This window comes from Panulirus ornatus, chromosome 63, assembly GCF_036320965.1.
Source record: "Panulirus ornatus isolate Po-2019 chromosome 63, ASM3632096v1, whole genome shotgun sequence".
Classification (NCBI taxonomy): Eukaryota; Metazoa; Arthropoda; class Malacostraca; order Decapoda; family Palinuridae; genus Panulirus; species Panulirus ornatus.
Window position 1 is genome coordinate 89,193 of NC_092286.1, and position 18,648 is coordinate 107,840.

Genomic DNA, 18,648 nt, shown 5'->3' on the forward strand with positions numbered 1-18,648 from the left:
GTCTATCCTAGAATTTGAACAGTAGGTGTAAAATTAACATGTCTCACGACGGTCTAAACCCAGCTCACGTTCCCTTTTAATGGGTGAACAATCCAACGCTTGGTGAATTCTGCTTCACAATGATAGGAAGAGCCGACATCAAAAGACCAAAAAGCGACGTCGCTAGGAACGCTTGGCCGCCACAAGCCAGTTATCCCTGTGGTAACTTTTGACACCTCTTGCTTAAAACTCTTTAAAAGTCAAAAGGATCGATAGGCCCTGCGTTCGCAGTCCGTACTAGTACTGAAAATCCGGATAAAGCCAGCATTTGCCCTTTTGCTCTACGCGAGGTTTCTGTCCACGCTGAGCTGGCCTTAGGACACCTGCGTTATCATTTGACAGATGTACCGCCCCAGTCAAACTCCCCACCTGATACTGTCCTCAGACCGGATCGCGGCAGGCGCGAACGTCGGGTATATTTCATTCTTCCATTATCAACATCCTATTTTTCCCGTATTTAAGTATCTATCTTCGAAATGAAGATGAGAACAAGAGAGAAGAACCCTTCCGCCGCTTAGGTCTAGAAGGAGGAGGCTATCCCGCCTGGGGAAAGCTCCGGTTCCGTCTCGCCGAAGTAGAGAAACGATCAAAGTAGTGGTATTTCACTATCGGCCCTCTTATCACAGAAATGGCCTCCCACTTATGCTACACCTATGATGTCTCTACAATATCAGGCTAGAGTCAAGCTCAACAGGGTCTTCTTTCCCCGCTGTTTTTCGCAGGCCCGTTCCCCTGCCTGTGGCTTCGCTAGACAGTAGTTAAGGACAGTGGGAATCTCGTTAATCCATTTATGCGCGTCATTAATTATATGATGAGGCATCTGGCTATTTTTTTTTTTTTTTTTTACTATTGCCAGTTAGTAGCGAGGGAAGGTCTATCTACATATATGCTGTGCTAGGATGTTGTTTGTCGGTAAACCGACCTAACTGTTAACATGTTGATAGTGAAAGTTGTTAGTTGGAAGGAGTGTATGGATACAATAAGAGGAAGATTGTAGATCAGACTGCTGATAGCATAGAAATAAGTTAGGAGATGGCAGTTAGATGATGTTTCCGATATAAATGGATCCCGACTTAGGTTGCCGACTTGGACACAGCGACCTTCCAGCACCGCTCACCTTCCAGTGCAGCCTGTCGCACGGGAGCAATGGGCAACCCTGCCAAGGCGTCCACCATCCCGCCCGACAACCCGACCTCAGGAACTGGTACCTGCCATTGGGAGCCAAGGGAGAACAGCCTAATCCCGCACACCCCAAGCCAAGAAAGGGGAGATGATCTTACGCCTGCCCGGTGGCCGACACCAGATGTACAAGGCAGGCTCCGATTTTTAACCTGTGCTCTTGGACCATATCCTGTGAAGGGAGTGAGTCCAGGTTAGGGCTTTGACCGTGCACACCTCAAGGTCCCGCTATGTCAGCCCCAACTCTGAGAGCACTCGCGCTTTCTTGACACCATGGACCTCGCTAACCTAAGGTGGCAGATGTTACGTGCACGGTCTCTCTCCCGGTGTATTCCCGTACGCCTTGTAAGACTTCCGGGGTACCGTAGTAGCTGCACTTATGATGGTGTGCACCTGAAAGCGGGAAGTGAACCCCAGAGACCTGTGTGTCAATTATGTAGGCCTCTGTGCCTTTGGAAGCCACGATGTCCGGCTTCCTAAAGGACACCACAATCGGAATGAGCGGCTCGCAGGACACCTCATAACCCCTTTGTCTCAGTCGCCCAGCCAAATACGCACAGATGTTGTCGTGCCGTTTTACCCTCCCGCCATGTGTACGAGGGCACATCTGTGCGATGTGCCCGAGCGTACCTGGCTTCTGACAGGTGTCACAGAGGCCGTTGATCTCGGGCCGGCCTCTGGACGCCCTAGCAGGGGTGGGTAATGTGCCTATCCGCACTTGGACAGCCCTCACATAATCAGCGCCTGACAGGAAACGGTTCCTGCTATTCACCCATCTGCTCACCTGAGGCACAGCGGCAGATGGAGCGAGAGCCGCACCGTCGACGGTGCTGACCAGGTTGGCCCTCCATACGTGCTGGCATTCGGATTTACTACCCGCCTGTCGACCAGCAATGCATGCGGATCCAGACCAGCGCTGCAGCTTGCTCAACACTGCAGGCTCCCGAACAGCCGCCTGAATCACTGGGTCGGTCGAACCGCGCTTGTTTATTTAGCCGGACGGTTGAAACAAAGTCTGGTATACCCAGCCCACCATCTCCAGTTGCCGAGTGGAAGAATGCACAGGGCACGTCATGGGCTAGGCGCAGCCAGCAGCGGACCGCCACTCGCACTTGCCTGTCCATGCGTGCTAACCGAGTCTTATATACTTCCCCCAGCACCAGTCCATGCATGAGCTTGGGCATCAGTTGCTCCACAAGCAACGCAATCCGTTGTTGAGGTTTTAGAGGGGCTCTGGTGATGTTTCGTAGCCCCTCTTCTAGCAGAGCCCGTATGACTTAGGCCGACCCCCGGCCCCGACAAGAATCCCGAGGTACTTGTATTCGTCCTCAGCACTCATGGATCCGACAGCGCTACCCAAGACTTGGAACGTCCTGTTCTTATTGACGTACCAAGTCTTACGCTTGCCGTCGACCTCCATGCTGAGGGTACGACACTTCCTTGGGTTGACCTGAAGCCCATGCCCCCGCGAGGGTCGCAGCCATCACGTCCATTGCCTTATGCAAGCCAGTGGGCGTCTGCGCAACCAGAAGCAAATCATCGGCAAAAGCCAATGCTGACACTGTTTTGTCCAACTTAACCCCTACACCGGTCTCCTTCACCCTTGAGATTCCCTCGTCAGAGTCATAGTTACTCCTGCCGTTTACCCGCGCTTGGTTGAATCTCTTCACTTTGACATTCAGAGCACTGGGCAGAAATCACATTGCGTCAACATCCATTACGACCATCGCAATGTTTTGTTTTAATTAGACGGTCGGATTCCCCTTGTCCGTGCCAGTTCTGAGCTGATTGCTTGATGCCAGCCGAGGTGGGACTAAAGTGAACCCAAAAGGCAACTGTCATAGCCCGTCAACCCACAATCAACCAAATTGGAAATGGTAGTAGTAGTAGGTCCACGGAACCAAGGCCCAGCCACCATCGTCAGAACACGACCACGCAGCCTGGTGCGCTCCACGGAAGGGTCATCAGAGATACGCCGGTCCGAACTGGATTCAGAGTTGTCGCTGTAGCAGTAAATGCTGGTTGTTGTTTATCATTATTATCAGTGACAAGCCGTACATCACAAAATTCCACACTCCTTCACCTTAGCCACCCAAAGACACCGACACATTACTACTGCCTTGCTTGCCTGCGTCAACGACGACGACTACGACCCTGCCTGCACGCATGTTAATAATACCATGTTACAACATGTTACATCAACAGCAGCAGCAGCACACAAGAAGAAGCACCTTGCAGGGGCAACACAGATGTGCCAACAATGGGGGGTGGGTGAGGAAGAAGAGCAGCTTTGCTATGATGATGCAGAGGACTTGACGACAACATCACGTCCAACACCATCACCACAACCTCTTTCACCTTGTCCAGTCCTGCACCTGAGCCCAGGCCCGCTTCCTGCACAGGCCCGACTGGCTCAACCCTCACAGCCAATCCCTGTCCCGAAGTTACGGATCTAACTTGCCGACTTCCCTTACCTACATTAATCTATCGTCCAGAGGCTTCTTACCTTGAAGACCAGATGCGGATATTGGTACGTGCTGGCCCGAGACTAGGCGCAGCCGACTTTATTGGGAGGAAAAGTCTGCTCTACCTCAGTCACCTTCCCCCGCGTTTTCAAGGACCGACAGTGGAGCACGGGACGCCGCAAGAACCGCGGCGCTCTACGGCTAACCGTTTTACAAGCACCCTTTCTTCCGGCGAATGGCTTCCAGGGTCACGGCGCCTTAAACAGAAAAGAAAACTCTTTCCCGGTCCACCGCCAGCGGACGCGAGCTGGTTCCCGTTACCGGGTTCCTGTACAGGTATGTCACGACTGCAGCCGCAACAAAATTATCAACGGCATTCCCAGGCACGCTGCTGCCATAAACTCCAACTCCCCCTCCTCCTCCTACTAATCCTGCTAATGTTGTTGCTGCTGCTGATGATGATGCAAGAAGCAAGCATTCAGAGACAGACAGTCGTACAACGGACACAAGACGTAGAAGAAGTATTAAGAAGAGGAGCAAGGCAGTCAGACCATGATACATCGAGAAGCTTTTTGATGCTGCCACAGTCACCTGTTTGGTATCCGGGGCCATGTTACGGAATCATAACCGTATTCCCTTTCGCCACTGAACCCATCTAGCAACTCCCGGTGGGCTATCAAGGAACTAATGTTAACAAAAAATGGGTCTCGTAATAACAGCAGCAGTATTATGATTATTATGATTACTGTTGCTACTAAGGCCGCTGTCAACACGTCATTCCATGACAATTCGGAACCGCTCACCTTTGCGGGAAAAAGACGAAGAGGTCACGGCATCAGCAGCAGCAGCTCTGAGATGTAAAGCTTCAAAAACTACTACTACCAACCAACCAACCAACCACTCCACTTTCTCGCTTGTGGTCGTCGCCTCTAACGTGGGATCAGGCTTTCCCCTTGGGCTTAGGATCGACTAACCCATGTCCAACTGATGTTCACATGGAACCCTTCTCCGCCTCGGCCTTCGAGGAGAGTCTCTCTCGATTATTTGCTACTACCACCAAGATCTGCACCAGTGGCGGCTCCAGGCCGGCCCACGCCGTACCCTTCAACGCACACCACCGCGACCCTCCTACTCACCGTAGGGGCTTCGAGGCCCGACCACATACGTGTCGGACCGTTAGTGCCCCGGAGGTCGAGTATCGGGAGAATGCTCGGGCGCCATACCATTTTAAGGGCTGCTAGTTGCTTCGGCAGGTGAGTTGTTACACACGCCTTAGCGGATTCCAACTTCCATGGCCACCGTCCTGCTGTCTATAGCAACCAACGCCTTTTGATGGGATCAAAACAGGCATTCATTTAGGCCCCTTAACTCGAGGTTTTGGTCCGTGTTCTGCTAACTAGTCATAATAATAATAAACATTTGGCCGGCGGCGGCTGCTGCTCCTGTGTAAGACGCTAGAGGATATGGTGCATAACACCAAACCTCTCACGGCGTAAGTACACCCACAACGACAGCACTACGCCGCACTCACAACAATGCATGCATGCATGCCATCAGATCCTTCAGTGTTCTCACTGAAGAGGAGTCAGAGGAAGTTGCAATGAAGGAGGCTGCTGCAGAATTGGGGGCAGATCACCGTTACTACAATTCGAACGCGCAAGGCCAAGCCATCGATATGATACTTGCCGAGGTGCCGAGGTAGAAACTCAGCTCACTCACCGACCGTACTTCCACAACACAACAACCTTCTTAAGCATACGACCGACCGACCGACCAACCAACCAACCAACCAATTTCACCTCGCCTCAAACAAATAAGACACTTATTTTTCTTTCTGTCCATCATCAACTTCGATGCCTCTATGGTAACAATTCAACTTTACTTACATTGCTTCTGCACACACACACGAGCCAAGCAACGCCCTTTAACATTATTCTTGGAGAACAACAAACATTTCATTTGCTGCTCCATCATAATACTCCTTTCCGTTACGGTTGTCGCTCAAGAGAGAGGCATTTGCTCTTGCCGCAACGATGGAGTCACAAACCAGCAGTGTCAGGATGAGAGAGGAAAAAATATAAGGTTTTCCTTACTTTAGCACAAGACTAATAAGAACGTTTCCAGATAGATCAAGAAAAAAGAGCGTTGACTTGAAGGCGACGGAGGAAGGCAGGCCGCGCTCACACCCGGAAGAAAGACACTTACGAAAAGTACTTATTACTTCCACGGCCACGGTGAGGCGTCGTCTCCCCCGTGCCGCAGCATATGCCGTGACGGCTCCATATAATGGAGAAGGATGATGATGCCCTCTTCAAAAAGAAGATACACCAAGGATATCATTAGACAGGCTCTAATGGCATCCAAGAAGGCTTCTGCTGCTACGGTTGCTTCCTCGGCGGCATTGGGGGTAGAACACTAATTCTACGATTCGCACGCGCACGGCCAAGCGACATGGTATAGCATGTACCTGCCCAGGCGCCGAGGTAGAAACTTAGGTCTCCCCGTACCGTCTCACAAACCAACAACAGTTATTACTTTCTAAGCAAAACACCTCACAAACATAGAGGCCATGCTTTTTTTTCTCGTTTTCTCTTCTTCAACTCCCCACGGTTGTACCCAGTAATAACACAGACCGTGGGTAGAGATGTTTGTCCCAGTGCTCCTCCTCAGATACATTTGGCTCCTGTAGTCCTGGTGAGGCAACAGCCAAAAGCAGTCGGAGGAGCTTCATATTATCTCTCTCTCTCTCTTGGGGGTGGGATCGTATGGTCTGTCGTATGACGATTTCCGCCGTACCATTCATCCCAACCTCCCCCCCCCCCCCCCCCCAAAGGCCTTCAGTCGACCTCGGGTCACCATATTACGCGCCGAGCAGACCAGGCGTTATCCACTTGGCTCAATTTGGTGTCCTCCCCCCAAAAGTCATTTTCTAATCGGAGACATAAGAAATCACAAGGTGACGGAGAAAAGTGCGTCTAACTAAGACACTTTTTGGCACCTTGCATGTCCAGTTTTCTCTCCGCTAATCATAGAGTCCTAGGCTGAGAGCATAGGAGTCAGTCACCTAAGAGACGGACGCCACTTTTAGGCTAGTAGGAGTGTCCCAACAAAAGTGACAACCAAGGTCTCTCCTTACCTCTCGGCCTAGCGGGCACAATCACAGGGAGTCGAAGGGCAAAAATGGCCTCGGATGCGCTCCGTCACTTTCCGCTCCTTACCTCTCAGGTTAGCGCGCACAGAGTGTCGGAGCGCAAAAATGCCACCAGAAGTGCTCCGTGACTTTCCGCTCCTTACCTCTCAGGTTAGCGCGCACAGCGTCGGAGGGCAAAAATAGCCTCCGATACGCTCCGTCACTTTCCTCTCCTTACTTCTCAGGTTAGCGCGCACAGAGTGTCGGAGCTCAAAAATGCCACCAGAAGCGCTCCGTAAATTTGCGATCCTTACCTCTCAGCTTAGGGCGCACAGAATGTCGGAGGGCAAAAATGGCCTCGGATGCGCTCCGTCACTTTCCGCTCCTTACCTCTCAGGTTAGCGCGCACGGAGTGTCGGAGTGCAAAAATGCCACCAGTAGCGCTCCGTAAATTTCCGCTCCTTATCTCTCAGGTTAGCGCGCACAGAGTGTCGGAGGGCAAAAATAGGCCCGGAGCCGCTCCGTCACTTCGTGCTCCTTACTTCTCAGGTTATCACGCACATAATGTCGGAGGGCAAAAATGGTCCCGGAGACGCTCCGTTACTTTTAGCTCCTTACTTCTCGGCCTATCACACAGTGTCGGAGGGCAAAAATGGTCCCGGAGACGCTCCGTCACTTTGCGCTCCTTACCTCTCGGCCTATCACGCACATAGTGTCGGAGGGCAAAAATGGTCATGGAGACGCTCCGTTACTTTTCGCTCCTTACTTCTCAGGTTACCGCGCACATAGTGTCGGAGGGCAAAAATGGTCCCGGAGACGCTACGTTACTTTTCGCTCCTTACCTCTCGGCCTATCACGCACATAGTGTCGGAGGGCAAAAATGGTCCCGGAGACGCTCCGTTACTTTTCGCTCCTTACCTCTCGGCCTATCACGCACATAGTGTCGGAGGGCAAAAATGGTCCCAGAGACGCTCCGTTACTTTGCGCTCCTTATCTCTCAGCCTATGGGACATTGAGGGTCGGAGCTGAAAAACATGGCAAAGGTGCTTGGCTAACCCTTGCTGCTGCTGCTGCACCCTCCTCCTCCTACTCCTTGCATGGAAGGTAAGGGGGAAACCACCTCAATTATCGACGCCAGTAGCGTCCGCAGCGAGTTTCCTTCTTACCTGAGAACATTATACGAGTCACAAGGGGAGGGAAATCACTTTTAACGCCTGGTTGCGTGTCTGATCAATAGTTCCTCTTATAGCAGAGGTAAGGGACGATATTTTGGGGGCGACATTCTCACCTAGAGCAATGAACCCACAACGGTGATGTGAGGAGGAGGTACGGAAAGGAGCGACTGAGGGAGGGACCCAACAGGAGGAGGATACAGGGAAATTTTCAGACGAAAAATTTCCAAGTTTTCCTCCGTTAACCAAGGGCTCTCTCTCTCTCCATACTTATGGTGGTGATCATCATCATCATTAGTGGACCTCTCCGAGGTGAGGAGGTACGTACGGGAGCGAGCGGCTGGCTGACATTTTTGCTCCCTCCCCGGGCGCGAATACATACCCACCACACACACACACACACACACACACACACACACACATACACACAGTCCTCACTGTCTCTCTCATCATAATCATCAGTTTCGAGTACCTGTGTCGTTGAAAATAGCTCTAGTGTCTTTTATATCTATTTGTCTAGGATATTGCCATCGATTGGCGTGACAAATCCCCTAACCTTTTTCGGGTTAAACCTTAGCGGATCGCAGTGAGGAATGTGCTCTGCCACTCATGGCACCCAGGCTGGTACGTAAGTCGTATGCAAACGGTTCGATACAGCACATCAGGCTTTGGTTGATCCGTATTAGGGATGGGATAGAGCAGCAAGCGTAGCTATCAAACTCTACCCAATTTCCCCTTGCATGGGCCCATTCAAGCTTCCGAGCAGCCGTCCCACTTGGGTGTGAAGAGCGTCCCCGGAAGATTGTCTGTCATCAGTGTAATCGTGGCCTTAACCCAATGCTAGCCGCACACATATCGCTGCTTCTCTAGCTGGGATGCTGCCTTAGAGGCTTTCAGGCATAACCCCACGGACGTAGCGTAACTCCAATGGCCGCTCGACCAAGAGCCCAACCATATGTCCGAAACTGTCGTTCCTCTCGCACTGAGCAGAGTTGCTATCGCAACGAGTGTCTATCCTAGAATTTGAACAGTAGGTGTAAAATTAACATGTCTCACGACGGTCTAAACCCAGCTCACGTTCCCTTTTAATGGGTGAACAATCCAACGCTTGGTGAATTCTGCTTCACAATGATAGGAAGAGCCGACATCAAAAGACCAAAAAGCGACGTCGCTAGGAACGCTTGGCCGCCACAAGCCAGTTATCCCTGTGGTAACTTTTGACACCTCTTGCTTAAAACTCTTTAAAAGTCAAAAGGATCGATAGGCCCTGCGTTCGCAGTCCGTACTAGTACTGAAAATCCGGATAAAGCCAGCATTTGCCCTTTTGCTCTACGCGAGGTTTCTGTCCACGCTGAGCTGGCCTTAGGACACCTGCGTTATCATTTGACAGATGTACCGCCCCAGTCAAACTCCCCACCTGATACTGTCCTCAGACCGGATCGCGGCAGGCGCGAACGTCCGGGTATATTTCATTCTTCCATTATCAACATCCTATTTTTCCCGTATTTAAGTATCTATCTTCGAAATGAAGATGAGAACAAGAGAGAAGAACCCTTCCGCCGCTTAGGTCTAGAAGGAGGAGGCTCTTCCGCCTGGGGAAAGCTCCGGTTCCGTCTCGCCGAGTAAGTAGAGAAACGATCAAAGTAGTGGTATTTCACTATCGGCCCTTTGTTATCACAGAAATGGCCTCCCACTTATGGTACACCTATGATGTCTCTACAATATCAGGCTAGAGTCAAGCTAAACAGGGTCTTCTTTCTCCGCTGTTTTTCGCAGGCCCGTTCCCCTGCCTGTGGCTTCGCTAGACAGTAGATAAGGGCAGTGGGAGTCTCGTTAATCCATTCATGCGCGTCACTAATTAGATGAGGCATTTGGCTATAGATTTTCTTCATAGATTCCCAATTAGTGATTGGGACGTGCAGGAAGATCTAACTACTTATCTAATTCTGTGCTTCTCTTTTGTGTGAAATCTACCCAACATGGGTGGTTGTCGGTAAGCGACCAAAACTACATGTGGATAGTGAAAGAAGTGTTTAGTTGAAGGAAGACTATATGGACACAAAGAGGAAGGTATAAGATCAGACTGCTGACAGCATAGGTAGAAGTTGAGAGGTGTCGGTAAGATGATTGTTTGTTATACCTTACAGACCGAAACACAGTGACCTCCCAGCACCGCTCAACCTTCCAGTGCGGCCTGTCAGACGGGAGCAATGGGTAACCCCGCCAAGGCGTCCACCGCCCGCCCGACAACCCGACCTCAGGAACTGGTACCTGCCCGGGAGCCACGAGAGAACAGCCTAATCCCGCACACCCTAAGCCAACAAAGGGGAGATGACCTTTAACCTGCCCGGTGGCCGACACCAGATGGACAAGGCAGGCCCGATTGCTACTATGTGCTCTTTGACCACATCCTGTAAAGGGAATGGGTCCAGGTTAGGGCTTTGACACTGCACACCTCAAGGTCCCGGTGTGTCAGCCCTAGCCCAATGAGAGCACTCGCGCTTTCTTGGCACCATGCACCACGACAATTTACTGTGGCAGATGTTATGTGCACGGTGCCCTTTCCGGTAAGATCCCGTACGCCCTGTAGGACTTCCGGGGTGCCGTAGTAGCTGCACTTGTGTTGGTGTGCAGCCAAAGGCGCGAAGTGGATTCCAGAGACCTGTATATCTATTACCCAGGCCTCTGTACCTTTGGAAGCCACGATGTCCGGCTTCCTAAAGGACCCCACAACTGGAATGCGCGGCTCGCAGAACACCTCGTAACCCCTCTGCCTCAATCGTCCGGCCTAATAGGCACTGATGTTATCGTGCCGTTTAACCCGCCCCCCATGGGTACGAGGGCACATCTGCGCGATGTGCCCAAGTGTCCCAGGTTTGTAACAGGTGTCACAGAGGCCGTTGATCTCGGGCCGGCCTCTGGACGCCCTGGCTGGGGTAGGTAGCGCGCCAATCCTGACTAAAACGGCTTTCACATAGTCAGAACCGGACAGCAAACGGTTCCCGCTATTAACCCATCTGCTAACCTGAGGCACGGCAGCAGATGGAGCGAGACCCGCTCCGTCAACGATACTGACCAGATTGGCCCTCCATGCGTGCAGTCGTTCGGGCTTATTACCCGCCTGCCGACCAGCAATGCATGCGGGTCCGGCCTAGCGCTGCAGCTTGCTCAACACTGCAGGCTCCCGGACAGCCGCATGAATCACCGGGTCGGTCGAGGTGAGTAATTTCTTGAACCGCGCCCGTTTATTTAGTCGGACGGTCGAGACAAAGTCTGGTATACCCAGCCCACCATCTCCAGCTGTCGAGTGAAAGTATGCACAGGGCACGGCGTAGTTACTCCCGCCGTTTACCCGCGCTTGGTTGAATTTCTTCACTTTGACATTCAGAGCACTGGGCAGAAATCACATTGCGTCAACATCCATTACGACCATCGCAATGCTTTGTTTTAATTAGACAGTCGGATTCCCCTTGTCCGTGCCAGTTCTGAGCTGATTGCTTGATGCCAGCCGAGGTGGGACTAAAGTGAACCCAAAAGGCAACTGTTATAGCCCGTCAACCCACCAAACTGGAAATGGTAGTAGTAGTAGGTCCACGGAACCAAGGCCCAGCCACCATCGTGAGAACACGACCACGCAGCCTGGAGCGCTCCACGGAAGGGTCATCAGAGATAAGCCGGTCCGAACTGGATTCAGAGTTGTCGCTGTAGCAGTAAATGCAGGTTGTTTATTATTATTATTATTATTATTATTGACAAGCCGTACATCACAAAATTCCACACCCCTTCGCCTTAGCCACCCAAAGACGCCGACACATTACTACTGCCTTGCTTGCCTGAGTCGACGACTACGACCCTGCCTGCACGCGTGCATGCATATCAATAATACCATGTTACAACATGCTACATCAACAGCAGCAGCACAGAAGAAGAAGCACCACCTTACAGGGGCAACACAGATGTGCCAACAAGGGGTGGCGGGTGAGGAAGAGGAGCTTTGCTATGATGATGCAGAGGACTTGACAACATCACGTCCAACACCATCACCACAACCTCTTTCACCTTGTCCAGTCCTGCGCCTGAAACCAGGCCCGCTTCCTGCACAGGCCCGACTGGCTCAACCCTCACAGCCAATCCCTGTCCCGAAGTTACGGATCTAACTTGCCGACTTCCCTTACCTACATTAATCTATCGTCCAGAGGCTTCTTACCTTGGAGACCAGATGCGGATATTGGTACGTGCTGGCCCGAGACTAGGCGCAGCCGACTTTATTGTGAGGAAAAGTCTGCTCTTCCTCAGTCACCTTCCCTCGCGTTTTCAAGGACTGACAGTGGAGCAAGGGACGCCGCAAGAACCGCGGCGCTCTACGGCTAACCGTTTTACAAGCACCCTTTCTTCCGGCGAATGGCTTCCAGGGTCACGGCGCCTTAAACAGAAAAGAAAACTCTTTCCCGGTCCACCGCCGGCGGACGCGAGCTGGTTCCCGTTACCGGGTTCCTGTACAGGTATGTCACGACTGCAGCCGCAACAAAATTATCAACGGCATTCCCAGGCACGCTGCTGCCATAAACTCCAACTCCCCTCCTCCTTCTACTAATCCTGCTAATGTTGTTGCTGCTGCTGATGATGATGCAAGAAGCAAGCATTCAGAGACAGACAGTCGTACAACGGACACAAGACGTAGAAGAAGTATCAAGAAGAAGAGGAGCAAAGCAGTCAGACCATGATACATCGAGAAGCTTTTTGATGCTGCCACAGTCACTTGTTTGGTGTCCGGGGCCAGTTTACGGAATTATAACCGTATTCCCTTTCGCCACTGAACCCATCTAGCAACTCCCGGTGGGCTATCAAGGAACTAATGTCAACAAAAAATGTTTCTCGTAATAACAGCAGCAGTATTATGATTATGATGATTACTGTTACTACTAAGGCCGCTGTCAACACGTCATTCCATGACAATTCGCAACCGCTCACCTTTGCGGGAAAAAGACGAAGAGGCCACGGCATCAGCAGCAGCAGCTCTGAGCTGTAAAGCTTCAAAAACTACTACTACCAACCAACCAACCAACCCCTCCACTTTCTCGCTTGTGGTCGTTGCCTCTAACGTGGGATCAGGCTTTCGCCTTGGGCTTAGGATCGACTAACACATGTCCAACTGATGTTCACATGGAACCCTTCTCCGCCTCGGCCTTCGAGGAGTCTCTCTCTCTCGATTATTTGCTACTACCACCAAGATCTGCACCAGTGGCGGCTCCAGGCCGGCCCACGCCGTACCCTTCAACGCACACCACCGCGACCCTCCTACTCACCGGGGCTTCGAGGCCCGACCACATGCGTGTCGGACCGTTAGTGCCCCGGCGGTCGAGTATCGGGAGAATGCTCGGGCGCTATACCATTTTAAGGGCTAGTTGTTTCGGCAGGTGAGTTGTTACACACTCCTTAGCGGATTCCAACTTCCATGGCCACCGTCCTGCTGTCTATAGCAACCAACACCTTTTGATGGGATCAAAAAAGGCATTCATTTAGGCCCCTTAACTCGTTTGGTTCACCCCACAGCGCCAGTTCTTCTTACCAAAAGTGGCTCACTTGGAACTCTGATTCTTTGCACATGCTTCAAGCAGTACGATTATGATTATCAAGCAAGCATGGCATCTCACCCATTTAAAGTTTGAGAATAGGTTGAGGGCGTTTCGTCCCCAAGGCCTCTAATCATTCGCTTTACCGGATGAAATTCATCTGGTGGCGAGCTCCTGCTATCCTGAGGGAAACTTCGGAGGGAACCAGCTACTAGATGGTTCGATTAGTCTTTCGCCCCTATGCCCAGTTCTAACGATCGATTTGCACGTCAGAACCGCTGCGGACCTCCACCAGAGTTTCCTCTGGCTTCATCCTGGCCAGGCATAGTTCACCATCTTTCGGGTCCCAACATGCCTGCTAATGGGACCTGCTGCTGACTCATGACGCCCAACAAAAGAATAAGCAGCAGCAACTCACGCAGCTGCCCCTATCTTCTCCATTACGCGCCTGGTCCATGATGCACAAGTCCTGGGCCTGCGCCCCCCTGAAGAACAGGTTTTCAACTAAGAAAGACCATCGCCTACCAAACCGGATCAGTCTCGACAGAGGCGGAGGAAAGGGACTCACCCCGCTTGTACACGACTAATGGTACGATTATTAATAATAACCCCGCTTACAGGGATGGTGGCAGCCGGTCGGGGATCGGTCTGGCCCAACGACTAAGGCTAAGAAGACTAAGACAAAGTCGTCGTCATCACCACCAAAGCCGCTAGGCCATCTCATCACTTTCATTTCGCCTTTAGGTTTAGTTAGCCCAATGACTTACACACATGTTGGACTCCTTGGCCCGTGTTTCAAGACGGTACGGGTAGAGTGCCGACCTGTTCACGCCGCGAGAGTCCTCCCCTCCGGGGGCTCATCTCATCGACCGTCGCAGGGATGCCAGCATTATAAACCCCTAGGTTTCACCCGACCGCCTTAATGCTCTTGGTTTGACTGACTTACTACGCCTGCAGAACAAGCAGAAGCAACAACCACCCTCAGAGCGGCGGTGGGCTACCAATCCACTGGGTCCTTAGACCTCTCCAACAACGGGTCGCGGCGACCTACTACGAGGCGAACTACGCCCGTCGGCAAAACACCGCTGGAAGGGACGCCCAACATTATTAGTAGGGTCGCACCGTGACATCCTCCAACGGCTGTCAACCGACGGCCTGAATCCCCTCACTTCGACCTTCGAGCCACCACCCGCTTTACTCGACGGTTTCACGTACTCTTGAACTCTCTCTTCAAAGTCTTTTTCAACTTTCCCTCACGGTACTGTTCGCTATCGGTCTCGTGATCATATTTAGCCTTAGATGGAGTTTACCACTTACTTTGGGCTGCAGTTACAAGCAACCCGACTCTACAGAGAGGCCCTTTCCGACCGCATCTTCAAATCCCTCGCGGGTATCCACCGTACGGGCTTACCTCCCCCATGGGATAGGCAAGAGCTCATGCGCTGGGCTTCTCCCGTTTCAGTCGCCCTTACTAAGGGAATCCCTGTTGGTTTCTTTTCCTCCGCTAATTAATAACCTTAAATTTGGCGGGTAATCTCTCCTGACACGAGGTCGACGGTTTGGAAACTACTACTACTACTACTATTTAGCTCATTGTATCATGGAGGAGAAGAATCACGATGATGCTACTGCCGGTATTGGTGGTGAGGATCATGATAATTAGTAGTAGTTGAGCATTTGCAAGACAGGAGGAGGACTCTAGGAAGGTGGGTACAATGACAATGCCAGCGCCCACCAACCAACCAACCAACCAGCCAAACTATCGACCCACTTATCCATCCGTTCAGCCATTATCAGAGCATTCATCGTCAGTATTAGTAGTAGTAACCAGAAAACAACGAGGAGAGAGATTTTACTCTTCGGCAAATCTTCTTCATAAAACCGTCTTCTGCTGGTACTACTACTGCAGCAGCAGCAGCATTCAGGCAAGAAGGCGTAATGGAAGAAACAATAGGATGCTGCTTTGATTTCTTCCGTCTCCTACTCCTGCTGCTTGCTTCATAAAGCAAAAGAGGCATCTACTTGGTATCACCATAAACAACCTAAGCAAGTCAAGGTACGTAAGTATCACTTACTGGGCCTACTAAAGACTACTAATACTGATCAGGAATTTGGGACACATTATCACCACAGTACAACGACATGGGAGCAGAGTCATCCTCTTATAGCAATATATGGTGGCATTATAGCAAGTTCTCGTTCATGTAATGATATGAACATGCTTCATTCTCTCTCTTCTCCCACTCGTATCATTAGTAGTAGTAGTCTTTTCACTCGGCCTTTCATTTCCGTTTACTTGCCTAGTGTTGTTGATTGGCTGATCAACTCATCATCACCACGTTAATGATAATACTAAAAGGCAGCACCAGCCTAATAGCACCCCTAAAACACAACAAAAGCCTCCTACTCCTCCTCCTCTAAGAGGCTAATGCTGGCTTAGGGATTCAGATGAGCTGGCCCCTCTTCAGTCCAGCATCGGTAACAACTGTCAGCCAAGAGCGAGCAACATGATAATACTAATAATTCGCTATAAACTTGAAAGCATGCAGTCAGTCAGTCAGTCAGTCAGGTTAGATGCATGGAAGGCACGAAGGAAGGAAGGACAACATAAGCAGATGGCGATGCATAACATCCCACCCGGTCACTTCCTCGTCCTGATGCTATTAGTAGTAGCCGTTTATGTCATCATCATTGCTCGATAATAATGTGGCTTCGGCTTTGGATTTGTCCCGATTACCTGCTGCTGCCACTGCTGCTTCTCCTTTGCTCCTACTGACCACATGATACTCGATCAGGACGGTGCACCCACCCACCCGAGCCAAAAGAAACCCTTGCTCAGTGGGTGTGTGCCCCTTCGAGGGGTCGATAAACCTAGTAGTAATCGGTCCTTCTTCTTCAAGAACAATCAATCAAAAGAAAGGAGGATGGTAATACTTAAGGGAACACCATTTGCAGAAAAACAACAACATGGACCCCAACAGTCACAACCTAGTAATCTGTTGTCAGTCATTATTGCTATTCTCCTTCCCCCTCATTCCTCCTGGCCTAGGAAGAGGCGGCGGCGACTCCCCAACGCGGACCTAAGGCTGACTGAATAAGCCAGCCAAAATGCCCGATGGATGTTATTCCGACTCTCGTGCAGGAGTGACGGTAGCATACAGCCACCGCCGCAATATGCATTCGACCAATCGATGTATCTGATAATCTTGCGATTCACATACAGACACGCAGTTCGCTGCGGTCTTCCTCGACCCACGAGCCGAGTGATCCCCCGTTAAGAGGTGTCTTTCATTAGAGTACATTATTCTTCCCGTACCGAGAAGACGTAATAAATGCAAAGGTTTAGTAAAGTCAACCCGATGTAATTGAGGTCTCCATTATCATAATTCGTAGTAGTAGTAGCACTTCTCGTCAAGAGTAGTGATCATCAGTCTACTACTACTGTGAAACAGACGTTCATGACCAACATGCCGCAATGGCATAGCCATGAAGTCCTGACGCCACCAAAGCCGCCGCCTGGGAGGAGCCTCAAAGGACCAGGCGGTCGGTCGGTATGTCGGTTCAATACTGAGTTCGTCGTCATTGGCATTGTCGACTCGTCATCATTTGCAGTTTACCTACTTAGTACTACCAATTCAGACCAAACTATATTGCACTTTGTATAGGATGGGCATGTGTTGAAGTGGTAATGATAATAGGCTGCTTCCTAGTGTGTGTGTGTGTATATATATATATATATATATATATATATATATATATATATATATATATATATATATATATAAAATACTACTCCTGATATTCATAATGACTGACTACTACCAAGACGACGATAACAACTCTTGGGGGCCGGGAACCTCTGGACATCATCATCAGCAGTCTACTAGTAATAATAGTAGTACTACTTCACAAATGGCATAGTTTGAGTTTCCCAAGGCCTCCCTCTCTCTCTCTCTCTCTCTCTCTCTCTCTCTTCCACAATTTGGACTTGCTGCTGCAAGCTTCGTTAATGATCCTTCCACAGGTTCACCTACGGAAACCTTGTTAAGACTCTTACTTCCTCTAAATGATCAAGTTTGGATATCCTTCCGTCAGCTCCAGAGTTTGAGAAGAACCCCAGCAACGAGATCAGGAGGACTTAGTAATGCTCCCTCACTCGAGTGGCATCCTACTAGTACAACAAACAAGAGCGCCAGTCCGAAGTCCTCACTAAATCATTCAATCGGTAGTAGCGACGGGCGGTGTGTACAAAGGGCAGGGACGTAATCAACGCAAGCTGATGACTTGCGCTTACTGGGAATTCCTCGTTTATGGGAAACATTTGCAAGTCCCAATCCCAATCAAGAAGAGGTTTGAACGGATAACCCACTCCTTTCGGAGGGGGAAAGCACGTTGAACCCTTCAGTGTAGCGCGCGTGCGGCCCAGAACATCTAAGGGCATCACATACCTGTTATTGCTCAATCTCCTGCGGCTAGAATTGCCGCTTATCCCTCTAAGTAGTAGTTGCGAGCCGACACCCACAACCAATCTTCTTGGCTGATCAGGGTCCCTCGACTAGTTAGTAGGTGCGAGTCTCGTTCGTTATCGGAATTAACCAGACAAATCGCTCCACCAACTAAGAACGGCCATGCACCACCACCCACCGAATCGAGAAAGAGCTCTCAGTCTGTCAATCCTTCCGGTGTCTGGGCCTGGCGAGTTTCCCCATGTTGAGTCGAATTAAGCCGCAGGCTCCACTCCTGGTGGTGCCCTTCCGTCAATTCCTTTATGTTTCAGCTTTGCAACCATACTTCCCCCGGAACCCAAAGACTTTAGTTTCCCGGAAGCTGCCCGCCGGGTCATGGAAATAACTTGAGCGGATCGCTGGTTAGCATCGTTTACGGTTAGAACTAGGGCGGTATCTGATTGCCTTCGACCCTCTAACTTTCGTTCTTGATTAATGAAAACATCCTTGGCAAATGCTTTCGCAGTAGTTCGTCTTGCGACGGTCCAAGAATTTCACCTCTAGCGTCGCAATACGAATGCCCCCGCCAGTCCATATTAGTCATTACCTCTGATTCAATAAACCAACAAAGTAGAACTGAGGTCC

At 50.7% G+C, this 18,648-nt stretch overlaps 2 non-coding genes across 2 annotated transcripts; both read right to left on the reverse strand.

Annotated features, from left to right (window-relative positions):
• Positions 1-8,527: 8,527 nt before the first annotated feature.
• On the reverse strand, positions 8,528-15,112 carry LOC139746075 (large subunit ribosomal RNA). The gene has a single exon (XR_011712060.1). It is a non-coding gene; the product is annotated as a large subunit ribosomal RNA (ribosomal RNA).
• A 1,574-nt stretch (positions 15,113-16,686) lies between these two features.
• LOC139746074 (5.8S ribosomal RNA) lies at positions 16,687-16,841 on the reverse strand. The gene has a single exon (XR_011712059.1). It is a non-coding gene; the product is annotated as a 5.8S ribosomal RNA (ribosomal RNA).
• Between the last annotated feature and the right edge of the window lie 1,807 nt (positions 16,842-18,648).